Source organism: Oncorhynchus keta, chromosome 11 (assembly GCF_023373465.1).
Source record: "Oncorhynchus keta strain PuntledgeMale-10-30-2019 chromosome 11, Oket_V2, whole genome shotgun sequence".
Taxonomy (NCBI): Eukaryota; Metazoa; Chordata; class Actinopteri; order Salmoniformes; family Salmonidae; genus Oncorhynchus; species Oncorhynchus keta.
Window position 1 is genome coordinate 1,708,326 of NC_068431.1, and position 14,918 is coordinate 1,723,243.

At 31.3% G+C, this 14,918-nt stretch overlaps 1 long non-coding RNA gene across 1 annotated transcript; it reads left to right on the forward strand.

Moving 5' to 3' along the window:
* Nucleotides 1-2,168: 2,168 nt before the first annotated feature.
* Nucleotides 2,169-10,124, forward strand: LOC127932989 (uncharacterized). The gene is made up of 3 exons (XR_008146710.1): nucleotides 2,169-2,414; nucleotides 7,226-7,651; nucleotides 10,038-10,124. It is a non-coding gene; the product is annotated as an uncharacterized LOC127932989 (long non-coding RNA).
* Nucleotides 10,125-14,918: the final 4,794 nt, after the last annotated feature.

Consider the following 14,918-nt stretch of genomic DNA (forward strand, 5'->3'; position numbering starts at 1 on the left):
TAGACTATATTACATGGATTCATTGTGATGGTGTAGACTAAATTACATGGATTTATTGTGATGGTGTAGACTATATTACATGGATTTATTGTGATGGTGTAGGTAGACTATATTACATGGATTTATTGTGATGGTGTAGACTATATTACATGGATTTATTGTGATGGTGTAGACTATATTACATGGATTTATTGTGATGGTGTAGGTAGACTATATTACATGGATTTATTGTGAAGGTGTAGACTATATTACATGGATTTATTGTGAAGGTGTAGGTAGACTATATTACATGGATTTATTGTGATGGTGTAGACTATATTACATGGATTTATTGTGATGGTGTAGACTATATTACATGGATTTATTGTGATGGTGTAGGTAGACTATATTACATGGATTTATTGTGAAGGTGTAGACTATATTACATGGATTTATTGTGGAGGTGTAGGTAGACTATATTACATGGATTTATTGTGATGGTGTAGACTATATTACATGGATTTATTGTGAAGGTGTAGACTATATTACATGGATTTATTGTGAAGGTGTAGGTAGACTATATTACATGGATTTATTGTGATGGTGTAGGTAGACTATATTACATGGATTTATTGTGATGGTGTAGACTATATTACATGGATTTATTGTTTTGGTGTAGGTAGACTATATTACATGGATTTATTGTGATGGTGTAGACTATATTACATGGATTTATTGTGATGGTGTAGGTAGACTATATTACATGGATTTATTGTGAAGGTGTAGACTATATTACATGGATTTATTGTGGAGGTGTAGGTAGACTATATTACATGGATTTATTGTGATGGTGTAGACTATATTACATGGATTTATTGTGAAGGTGTAGGTAGACTATATTACATGGATTTATTGTGATGGTGTAGACTATATTACATGGATTTATTGTGATGGTGTAGACTATATTACATGGATTTATTGTGATGGTGTAGGTAGACTATATTACATGGATTTATTGTGAAGGTGTAGACTATATTACATGGATTTATTGTGGAGGTGTAGGTAGACTATATTACATGGATTTATTGTGATGGTGTAGACTATATTACATGGATTTATTGTGAAGGTGTAGACTATATTACATGGATTTATTGTGAAGGTGTAGGTAGACTATATTACATGGATTTATTGTGATGGTGTAGGTAGACTATATTACATGGATTTATTGTGATGGTGTAGACTATATTACATGGATTTATTGTGATGGTGTAGGTAGACTATATTACATGGATTTATTGTGATGGTGTAGAGTATATTACATGGATTTATTGTGATGGTGTAGGTAGACTATATTACATGGATTTATTGTGAAGGTGTAGACTATATTACATGGATTTATTGTGATGGTGTAGACTATATTACATGGATTTATTGTGATGGTGTAGACTATATTACATGGATTTATTGTGATGGTGTTGGTAGACTATATTACATGGATTGATTGTGAAGGTGTAGGTAGACTATATTATATGGATTTATTGTGATGGTGTAGACTATATTACATGGATTTATTGTGATGGTGTAGACTATATTCCATGGATTCATTGTGATGGTGTAGGTAGACTGTATTACATGGATTTATTGTGATGGTGTAGACTATATTACATGGATTTATTGTGATGGTGTAGACTAAATTACATGGATTTATTGTGATGGTGTAGACTATATTACATGGATTCATTGTGATGGTGTAGACTATATTACATGGATTATTGTGATGGTGTAGGTAGACTATATTACATGGATTCATTGTGATGGTGTAGACTAAATTACATGGATTTATTGTGATGGTGTAGACTATATTACATGGATTTATTGTGAAGGTGTAGACTATATTACATGGATTTATTGTGATGGTGTAGGTAGACTATATTACATGGATTTATTGTGATGGTGTAGGTAGACTATATTACATGGATTTATTGTGAAGGTGTAGACTATATTACATGGATTTATTGTGAAGGTGTAGGTAGACTATATTACATGGATTTATTGTGATGGTGTAGACTATATTACATGGATTTATTGTGATGGTGTAGACTATATTACATGGATTTATTGTGAAGGTGTAGGTAGACTATATTACATGGATTTATTGTGAAGGTGTAGACTATATTACATGGATTTATTGTGATGGTGTAGACTATATTACATGGATTTATTGTGATGGTGTAGGTAGACTATATTACATGGATTCATTGTGATGGTGTAGACTATATTACATGGATTTATTGTGATGGTGTAGACTATATTACATGGATTTATTGTGATGGTGTAGGTAGACTATATTACATGGATTTATTGTGATGGTGTAGACTATATTACATGGATTTATTGTGATGGTGTAGACTATATTACATGGATTTATTGTGAAGGTGTAGGTAGACTATATTACATGGATTTATTGTGATGGTGTAGACTATATTACATGGATTTATTGTGAAGGTGTAGGTAGACTATATTACATGGATTTATTGTGATGGTGTAGACTATATTACATGGATTTATTGTGATGGTGTAGACTATATTACATGGATTTATTGTGATGGTGTAGGTAGACTATATTACATGGATTTATTGTGATGGTGTAGACTATATTACATGGATTTATTGTGGAGGTGTAGGTAGACTATATTACATGGATTTATTGTGATGGTGTAGACTATATTACATGGATTTATTGTGAAGGTGTAGACTATATTACATGGATTTATTGTGAAGGTGTAGGTAGACTATATTACATGGATTTATTGTGATGGTGTAGGTAGACTATATTACATGGATTTATTGTGATGGTGTAGACTATATTACATGGATTTATTGTGATGGTGTAGGTAGACTATATTACATGGATTTATTGTGATGGTGTAGACTATATTACATGGATTTATTGTGATGGTGTAGACTATATTACATGGATTTATTGTGATGGTGTAGACTATATTACATGGATTTATTGTGAAGGTGTAGGTAGACTATATTACATGGATTTATTGTGAAGGTGTAGACTATATTACATGGATTTATTGTGATGGTGTAGACTATATTACATGGATTTATTGTGATGGTGTAGGTAGACTATATTACATGGATTTATTGTGATGGTGTAGACTATATTACATGGATTTATTGTGATGGTGTAGGTAGACTATATTACATGGATTTATTGTGAAGGTGTAGACTATATTACATGGATTTATTGTGATGGTGTAGGTAGACTATATTACATGGATTTATTGTGATGGTGTAGACTATATTACATGGATTTATTGTGATGGTGTAGTTAGACTATATTACATGGATTTATTGTGAAGGTGTAGACTATATTACATGGATTTATTGTGAAGGTGTAGACTATATTACATGGATTTATTGTGAAGGTGTAGGTAGACTATATTACATGAATTTATTGTGAAGGTGTAGACTATATTACATGGATTTATTGTGATGGTGTAGACTATATTACATGGATTTATTGTGATGGTGTAGACTATATTACATGGATTTATTGTGATGGTGTAGACTATATTACATGGATTTATTGTGATGGTGTAGGTAGACTATATTACATGGATTTATTGTGAAGGTGTAGACTATATTACATGGTTTATTGTGGAGGTGTAGGTAGACTATATTACATGGATTTATTGTGATGGTGTAGACTATATTACATGGATTTATTGTGAAGGTGTAGACTATATTACATGGATTTATTGTGATGGTGTAGGTAGACTATATTACATGGATTTATTGTGATGGTGTAGGTAGACTATATTACATGGATTTATTGTGATGGTGTAGGCAGACTATATTACATGGATTTATTGTGATGGTGTAGGTAGACTATATTACATGGATTTATTGTGATGGTGTAGACTATATTATATGGATTTATTGTGATGGTGTAGACTATATTACATGGATTTATTGTGATGGTGTAGACTATATTACATGGATTTATTGTGAAGGTGTAGGTAGACTATATTACATGGATTTATTGTGAAGGTGTAGACTATATTACATGGATTTATTGTGATGGTGTAGACTATATTACATGGATTTATTGTGAAGGTGTAGGTAGACTATATTACATGGATTTATTGTGATGGTGTAGACTATATTACATGGATTTATTGTGATGGTGTAGGTAGACTATATTACATGGATTTATTGTGAAGGTGTAGACTATATTACATGGATTTATTGTGATGGTGTAGACTATATTACATGGATTTATTGTGATGGTGTAGGTAGACTATATTACATGGATTTATTGTGATGGTGTAGAGTATATTACATGGATGTATTGTGATGGTGTAGGTAGACTATATTACATGGATTTATTGTGAAGGTGTAGACTATATTACATGGATTTATTGTGAAGGTGTAGACTATATTACATGGATTTATTGTGAAGGTGTAGGTAGACTATATTACATGGATTTATTGTGATGGTGTAGACTATATTACATGGATTTATTGTGATGGTGTAGACTATATTACATGGATTTATTGTGATGGTGTAGGTAGACTATATTACATGGATTTATTGTGATGGTGTAGACTATATTACATGGATTTATTGTGATGGTGTAGACTATATTACATGGATTTATTGTGATGGTGTAGGTAGACTATATTACATGGATTTATTGTGATGGTGTAGACTATATTACATGGATTTATTGTGATGGTGTAGACTATATTACATGGATTTATTGTGATGGTGTAGGTAGACTATATTACATGGATTTATTGTGATGGTGTAGACTATATTACATGGATTTATTGTGATGGTGTAGGTAGACTATATTACATGGATTTATTGTGATGGTGTAGACTATATTACATGGATTTATTGTGATGGTGTAGACTATATTACATGGATTTATTGTGATGGTGTAGGTAGACTATATTACATGGATTTATTGTGAAGGTGTAGACTATATTACATGGATTTATTGTGGAGGTGTAGGTAGACTATATTACATGGATTTATTGTGATGGTGTAGACTATATTACATGGATTTATTGTGAAGGTGTAGACTATATTACATGGATTTATTGTGAAGGTGTAGGTAGACTATATTACATGGATTTATTGTGATGGTGTAGGTAGACTATATTACATGGATTTATTGTGATGGTGTAGACTATATTACATGGATTTATTGTGATGGTGTAGGTAGACTATATTACATGGATTTATTGTGATGGTGTAGAGTATATTACATGGATTTATTGTGATGGTGTAGGTAGACTATATTACATGGATTTATTGTGAAGGTGTAGACTATATTACATGGATTTATTGTGATGGTGTAGACTATATTACATGGATTTATTGTGAAGGTGTAGACTATATTACATGGATTTATTGTGATGGTGTAGACTATATTACATGGATTTATTGTGATGGTGTAGACTATATTACATGGATTTATTGTGATGGTGTAGACTATATTACATGGATTTATTGTGATGGTGTAGGTAGACTATATTACATGGATTTATTGTGAAGGTGTAGACTATATTACATGGATTTATTGTGAGGTGTAGGTAGACTATATTACATGGATTTATTGTGATGGTGTAGACTATATTACATGGATTTATTGTGAAGGTGTAGACTATATTACATGGATTTATTGTGATGGTGTAGGTAGACTATATTACATGGATTTATTGTGATGGTGTAGGTAGACTATATTACATGGATTTATTGTGATGGTGTAGGTAGACTATATTACATGGATTTATTGTGAAGGTGTAGAGACTATATTACATGGATTTATTGTGATGGTGTAGACTATATTACATGGATTTATTGTGATGGTGTAGGTAGACTATATTACATGGATTTATTGTGAAGGTGTAGGTAGACTATATTACATGGATTTATTGTGATGGTGTAGACTATATTACATGGATTTATTGTGATGGTGTAGACTATATTACATGGATTTATTGTGATGGTGTTGGTAGACTATATTACATGGATTGATTGTGAAGGTGTAGGTAGACTATATTATATGGATTTATTGTGATGGTGTAGACTATATTACATGGATTTATTGTGATGGTGTAGACTATATTCCATGGATTCATTGTGATGGTGTAGGTAGACTGTATTACATGGATTTATTGTGATGGTGTAGACTATATTACATGGATTTATTGTGATGGTGTAGACTAAATTACATGGATTTATTGTGATGGTGTAGACTATATTACATGGATTCATTGTGATGGTGTAGACTATATTACATGGATTTATTGTGATGGTGTAGGTAGACTATATTACATGGATTTATTGTGATGGTGTAGACTAAATTACATGGATTTATTGTGATGGTGTAGACTATATTACATGGATTTATTGTGAAGGTGTAGACTATATTACATGGATTTATTGTGATGGTGTAGGTAGACTATATTACATGGATTTATTGTGATGTTGTAGGTAGACTATATTACATGGATTTATTGTGAAGGTGTAGACTATATTACATGGATTTATTGTGGAGGTGTATGTAGACTATATTACATGGATTTATTGTGATGGTGTAGACTATATTACATGGATTTATTGTGAAGGTGTAGACTATATTACATGGATTTATTGTGATGGTGTAGGTAGACTATATTACATGGATTTATTGTGATGGTGTAGACTATATTACATGGATTTATTGTGATGGTGTAGGTAGACTATATTACATGGATTTATTGTGATGGTGTAGACTATATTACATGGATTTATTGTGAAGGTGTAGACTATATTACATGGATTTATTGTGAAGGTGTAGGTAGACTATATTACATGGATTTATTGTGATGGTTTAGGTAGACTATATTACATGGATTTATTGTGATGGTGTAGAGTATATTACATGGATTTATTGTGATGGTGTAGGTAGACTATATTACATGGATTTATTGTGAAGGTGTAGACTATATTACATGGATTTATTGTGATGGTGTAGACTATATTACATGGATTTATTGTGATGGTGTAGACTATATTACATGGATTTATTGTGATGGTGTTGGTAGACTATATTATATGGATTTATTGTGATGGTGTAGACTATATTACATGGATTTATTGTGATGGTGTAGACTATATTACATGGATTTATTGTGATGGTGTTGGTAGACTATATTACATGGATTGATTGTGAAGGTGTAGGTAGACTATATTACATGGATTTATTGTGATGGTGTAGACTATATTACATGGATTTATTGTGATGGTGTAGGTAGACTATATTACATGGATTTATTGTGATGGTGTAGACTATATTACATGGATTTATTGTGATGGTGTAGACTATATTACATGGATTTATTGTGATGGTGTAGGTAGACTATATTACATGGATTTATTGTGATGGTGTAGACTATATTACATGGATTTATTGTGATGGTGTAGACTATATTACATGGATTTATTGTGAAGGTGTAGACTATATTACATGGATTTATTGTGATGGTGTAGGTAGACTATATTACATGGATTTATTGTGATGGTGTAGGTAGACTATATTACATGGATTTATTGTGATGGTGTTGGTAGACTATATTACATGGATTTATTGTGATGGTGTAGGTAGACTATATTACATGGATTTATTGTGAAGGTGTAGAGACTATATTACATGGATTTATTGTGATGGTGTAGGTAGACTATATTACATGGATTTATTGTGATGGTGTTAGACTATATTACATGGATTTATTGTGATGGTGTAGGTAGACTATATTACATGGATTTATTGTGAAGGTGTAGACTATATTACATGGATTTATTGTGATGGTGTAGGTAGACTATATTACATGGATTTATTGTGATGGTGTAGACTATATTACATGGATTTATTGTGAAGGTGTAGACTATATTACATGGATTTATTGTGATGGTGTAGACTATATTACATGGATTTATTGTGATGGTGTAGACTATATTACATGGATTTATTGTGATGGTGTAGACTATATTACATGGATTTATTGTGAGGTGTAGGCTATATTACATGGATTTATTGTGATGGTGTAGACTATATTACATGGATTTATTGTGAAGGTGTAGACTATATTACATGGATTTATTGTGGAGGTGTAGGTAGACTATATTACATGGATTTATTGTGATGGTGTAGACTATATTACATGGATTTATTGTGAAGGTGTAGACTATATTACATGGATTTATTGTGATGGTGTAGGTAGACTATATTACATGGATTTATTGTGATGGTGTAGGTAGACTATATTACATGGATTTATTGTGATGGTGTAGGTAGACTATATTACATGGATTTATTGTGATGGTGTAGACTATATTACATGGATTTATTGTGATGGTGTAGACTATATTACATGGATTTATTGTGATGGTGTAGGTAGACTATATTACATGGATTTATTGTGATGGTGTAGACTATATTACATGGATTTATTGTGAAGGTGTAGGTAGTCTATATTACATGGATTTATTGTGAAGGTGTAGGTAGACTATATTACATGGATTTATTGTGATGGTGTAGACTATATTATATGGATTTATTGTGATGGTGTAGGTAGACTATATTACATGGATTTATTGTGAAGGTGTAGACTATATTACATGGATTTATTGTGATGGTGTAGACTATATTACATGGATTTATTGTGATGGTGTAGGTAGACTATATTACATGGATTTATTGTGAAGGTGTAGGTAGACTATATTACATGGATTTATTGTGAAGGTGTAGGTAGACTATATTACATGGATTTATTGTGATGGTGTAGGTAGACTATATTACATGGATTTATTGTGAAGGTGTAGGTAGACTATATTACATGGATTTATTGTGATGGTGTAGACTATATTACATGGATTTATTGTGATGGTGTAGACTATATTACATGGATTTATTGTGATGGTGTAGACTATATTACATGGATTTATTGTGATGGTGTAGACTATATTACATGGATTTATTGTGATGGTGTAGACTATATTACATGGATTTATTGTGATGGTGTAGACTATATTACATGGATTTATTGTGATGGTGTAGGTAGACTATATTACATGGATTTATTGTGATGGTGTAGACTATATTACATGGTTTATTGTGATGGTGTAGACTATATTACATGGATTTATTGTGAAGGTGTAGGTAGACTATATTACATGGATTTATTGTGATGGTGTAGACTATATTACATGGATTTATTGTGAAGGTGTAGACTATATTACATGGATTTATTGTGATGGTGTAGGTAGACTATATTACATGGATTTATTGTGAAGGTGTAGACTATATTACATGGATTTATTGTGATGTAGGTAGACTATATTACATGGATTTATTGTGATGGTGTAGACTATATTACATGGATTTATTGTGATGGTGTAGACTATATTACATGGATTTATTGTGATGGTGTAGGTAGACTATATTACATGGATTTATTGTGAAGGTGTAGACTATATTACATGGATTTATTGTGAGGTGTAGGTAGACTATATTACATGGATTTATTGTGATGGTGTAGACTATATTACATGGATTTATTGTGATGGTGTAGACTATATTACATGGATTTATTGTGAAGGTGTAGGTAGACTATATTACATGGATTTATTGTGATGGTGTAGGTAGACTATATTACATGGATTTATTGTGATGGTGTAGACTATATTACATGGATTTATTGTGATGGTGTAGGTAGACTATATTACATGGATTTATTGTGAAGGTGTAGACTATATTACATGGATTTATTGTGATGGTGTAGACTATATTACATGGATTTATTGTGATGGTGTAGACTATATTGCATGGATTTATTGTGATGGTGTAGGTAGACTATATTACATGGATTTATTGTGATGGTGTAGACTATATTACATGGATTTATTGTGATGGTGTAGACTATATTACATGGATTTATTGTGATGGTGTTGGTAGACTATATTACATGGATTTATTGTGATGGTGTAGGTAGACTATATTACATGGATTTATTGTGATGGTGTAGACTATATTACATGGATTTATTGTGATGGTGTAGGTAGACTATATTACATGGATTCATTGTGATGGTGTAGACTAAATTACATGGATTTATTGTGATGGTGTAGACTATATTACATGGATTTATTGTGATGGTGTAGGTAGACTATATTACATGGATTTATTGTGATGGTGTAGACTATATTACATGGATTTATTGTGATGGTGTAGACTATATTACATGGATTTATTGTGAAGGTGTAGACTATATTACATGGATTTATTGTGATGGTGTAGGTAGACTATATTACATGGATTTATTGTGATGGTGTAGACTATATTACATGGATTTATTGTGATGGTGTAGACTATATTACATGGATTTATTGTGATGGTGTAGGTAGACTATATTACATGGATTTATTGTGATGGTGTAGACTATATTACATGGATTTATTGTGATGGTGTAGGTAGACTATATTACATGGATTTATTGTGATGGTGTAGACTATATTACATGGATTTATTGTGATGGTGTAGGTAGACTATATTACATGGATTTATTGTTAGACTATATTACATGGATTTATTGTGGAGGTGTAGGTAGACTATATTACATGGATTTATTGTGATGGTGTAGACTATATTACATGGATTTATTGTGAAGGTGTAGACTATATTACATGGATTTATTGTGATGGTGTAGGTAGACTATATTACATGGATTTATTGTGATGGTGTAGGTAGACTATATTACATGGATTTATTGTGATGGTGTAGACTATATTACATGGATTTATTGTGATGGTGTAGGTAGACTATATTACATGGATTTATTGTGATGGTGTAGAGTATATTACATGGATTTATTGTGATGGTGTAGGTAGTCTATATTACATGGATTTATTGTGAAGGTGTAGACTATATTACATGGATTTATTGTGATGGTGTAGACTATATTACATGGATTGATTGTGATGGTGTAGACTATATTACATGGATTTATTGTGATGGTGTAGACTATATTACAAGGATTTATTGTGGAGGTGTAGGCTATATTACATGGATTTATTGTGATGGTGTAGACTATATTACATGGATTTATTGTGAAGGTGTAGACTATATTACATGGATTTATTGTGAGGTGTAGGTAGACTATATTACATGGATTTATTGTGATGGTGTAGACTATATTACATGGATTTATTGTGAAGGTGTAGACTATATTACATGGATTTATTGTGATGGTGTAGGTAGACTATATTACATGGATTTATTGTGATGGTGTAGGTAGACTATATTACATGGATTTATTGTGATGGTGTTTATTGGGTGTAGACTATATTACATGGATTTATTGTGATGGTGTAGGTAGACTATATTACATGGATTTATTGTGATGGTGTAGACTATATTACATGGATTTATTGTGATGGTGTAGACTATATTACATGGATTTATTGTGATGGTGTAGGTAGACTATATTACATGGATTTATTGTGATGGTGTAGGTAGACTATATTACATGGATTTATTGTTATGGTGTAGACTATATTACATGGATTTATTGTGATGGTGTAGGTAGACTATATTACATGGATTTATTGTGAAGGTGTAGGTAGACTATATTACATGGATTTATTGTGATGGTGTAGACTATATTACATGGATTTATTGTGATGGTGTAGGCTATATTACATGGATTTATTGTTATGGTGTAGACTATATTAAATGGATTTATTGTGATGGTGTAGACTATATTACATGGATTTATTGTGATGGTGTAGGTAGACTATATTACATGGATTTATTGTGAAGGTGTAGGTAGACTATATTATATGGATTTATTGTGAAGGTGTAGGTAGACTATATTACATGGATTTATTGTGATGGTGTAGGTAGACTATATTACATGGATTTATTGTGAAGGTGTAGGTAGACTATATTACATGGATTTATTGTGATGGTGTAGACTATATTACATGGATTTATTGTGATGGTGTAGACTATATTACATGGATTTATTGTGATGGTGTAGACTATATTACATGGATTTATTGTGATGGTGTAGACTATATTACATGGATTTATTGTGATGGTGTAGACTATATTACATGGATTTATTGTGATGGTGTAGACTATATTACATGGATTTATTGTGATGGTGTAGGTAGACTATATTACATGGATTTATTGTGATGGTGTAGACTATATTACATGGATTTATTGTGATGGTGTAGACTATATTACATGGATTTATTGTGAAGGTGTAGGTAGACTATATTACATGGATTTATTGTGATGGTGTAGACTATATTACATGGATTTATTGTGAAGGTGTAGACTATATTACATGGATTTATTGTGATGGTGTAGGTAGACTATATTACATGGATTTATTGTGATGGTGTAGACTATATTACATGGATTTATTGTGATGGTGTAGACTATATTACATGGATTTATTGTGATGGTGTAGGTAGACTATATTACATGGATTTATTGTGAAGGTGTAGACTATATTACATGGATTTATTGTGAAGGTGTAGGTAGACTATATTACATGGATTTATTGTGATGGTGTAGACTATATTACATGGATTTATTGTGATGGTGTAGACTATATTACATGGATTTATTGTGATGGTGTAGGGAGACTATATTACATGGATTTATTGTGAAGGTGTAGACTATATTACATGGATTTATTGTGGAGGTGTAGGTAGACTATATTACATGGATTTATTGTGATGGTGTAGACTATATTAAATGAATTTATTGTGAAGGTGTAGACTATATTACATGGATTTATTGTGAAGGTGTAGGTAGACTATATTACATGGATTTATTGTGATGGTGTAGGTAGACTATATTACATGGATTTATTGTGATGGTGTAGACTATATTACATGGATTTATTGTGAAGGTGTAGACTATATTACATGGATTTATTGTGATGGTGTAGACTATATTACATGGATTTATTGTGATGGTGTAGACTATATTACATGGATTTATTGTGATGGTGTTGGTAGACTATATTATATGGATTTATTGTGATGGTGTAGACTATATTACATGGATTTATTGTGATGGTGTAGACTATATTACATGGATTTATTGTGATGGTGTTGGTAGACTATATTACATGGATTGATTGTGAAGGTGTAGGTAGACTATATTACATGGATTTATTGTGATGGTGTAGACTATATTACATGGATTTATTGTGATGGTGTAGGTAGACTATATTACATGGATTCATTGTGATGGTGTAGACTAAATTACATGGATTTATTGTGATGGTGTAGACTATATTACATGGATTTATTGTGATGGTGTAGGTAGACTATATTACATGGATTTATTGTGAAGGTGTAGACTATATTACATGGATTTATTGTGATGGTGTAGACTATATTACATGGATTTATTGTGAAGGTGTAGACTATATTACATGGATTTATTGTGATGGTGTAGGTAGACTATATTACATGGATTTATTGTGATGGTGTAGACTATATTACATGGATTTATTGTGATGGTGTAGACTATATTACATGGATTTATTGTGATGGTGTAGGTAGACTATATTACATGGATTTATTGTGAAGGTGTAGACTATATTACATGGATTTATTGTGATGGTGTAGGTAGACTATATTACATGGATTTATTGTGATGGTGTAGACTATATTACATGGATTTATTGTGATGGTGTAGGTAGACTATATTACATGGATTTATTGTGAAGGTGTAGACTATATTACATGGATTTATTGTGATGGTGTAGGTAGACTATATTACATGGATTTATTGTGATGGTGTAGACTATATTACATGGATTTATTGTGATGGTGTAGACTATATTACATGGATTTATTGTGATGGTGTAGGTAGACTATATTACATGGATTTATTGTGAAGGTGTAGACTATATTACATGGATTTATTGTGAAGGTGTAGGTAGACTATATTACATGGATTTATTGTGATGGTGTAGACTATATTACATGGATTTATTGTGATGGTGTAGGTAGACTATATTACATGGATTTATTGTGAAGGTGTAGACTATATTACATGGATTTATTGTGATGGTGTAGGTAGACTATATTACATGGATTTATTGTGATGGTGTAGACTATATTACATGGATTTATTGTGATGGTGTAGACTATATTACATGGATTTATTGTGATGGTGTAGGTAGACTATATTACATGGATTTATTGTGAAGGTGTAGACTATATTACATGGATTTATTGTGAAGGTGTAGGTAGACTATATTACATGGATTTATTGTGATGGTGTAGACTATATTACATGGATTTATTGTGATGGTGTAGACTATATTACATGGATTTATTGTGATGGTGTAGGTAGACTATATTACATGGATTTATTGTGAAGGTGTAGACTATATTACATGGATTTATTGTGGAGTTGTAGGTAGACTATATTACATGGATTTATTGTGATGGTGTAGACTATATTACATGGATTTATTGTGAAGGTGTAGACTATATTACATGGATTTATTGTGAAGGTGTAGGTAGACTATATTACATGGATTTATTGTGATGGTGTAGGTAGACTATATTACATGGATTTATTGTGATGGTGTAGACTATATTACATGGATTTATTGTGATGGTGTAGGTAGACTATATTACATGGATTTATTGTGATGGTGTAGAGACTATATTACATGGATTTATTGTGAAGGTGTAGACTATATTACATGGTTTATTGTGAGGTGTAGACTATATTACATGGATTTATTGTGATGGTGTAGACTATATTACATGGATTTATTGTGAAGGTGTAGACTATATTACATGGATTTATTGTGATGGTGTAGACTAT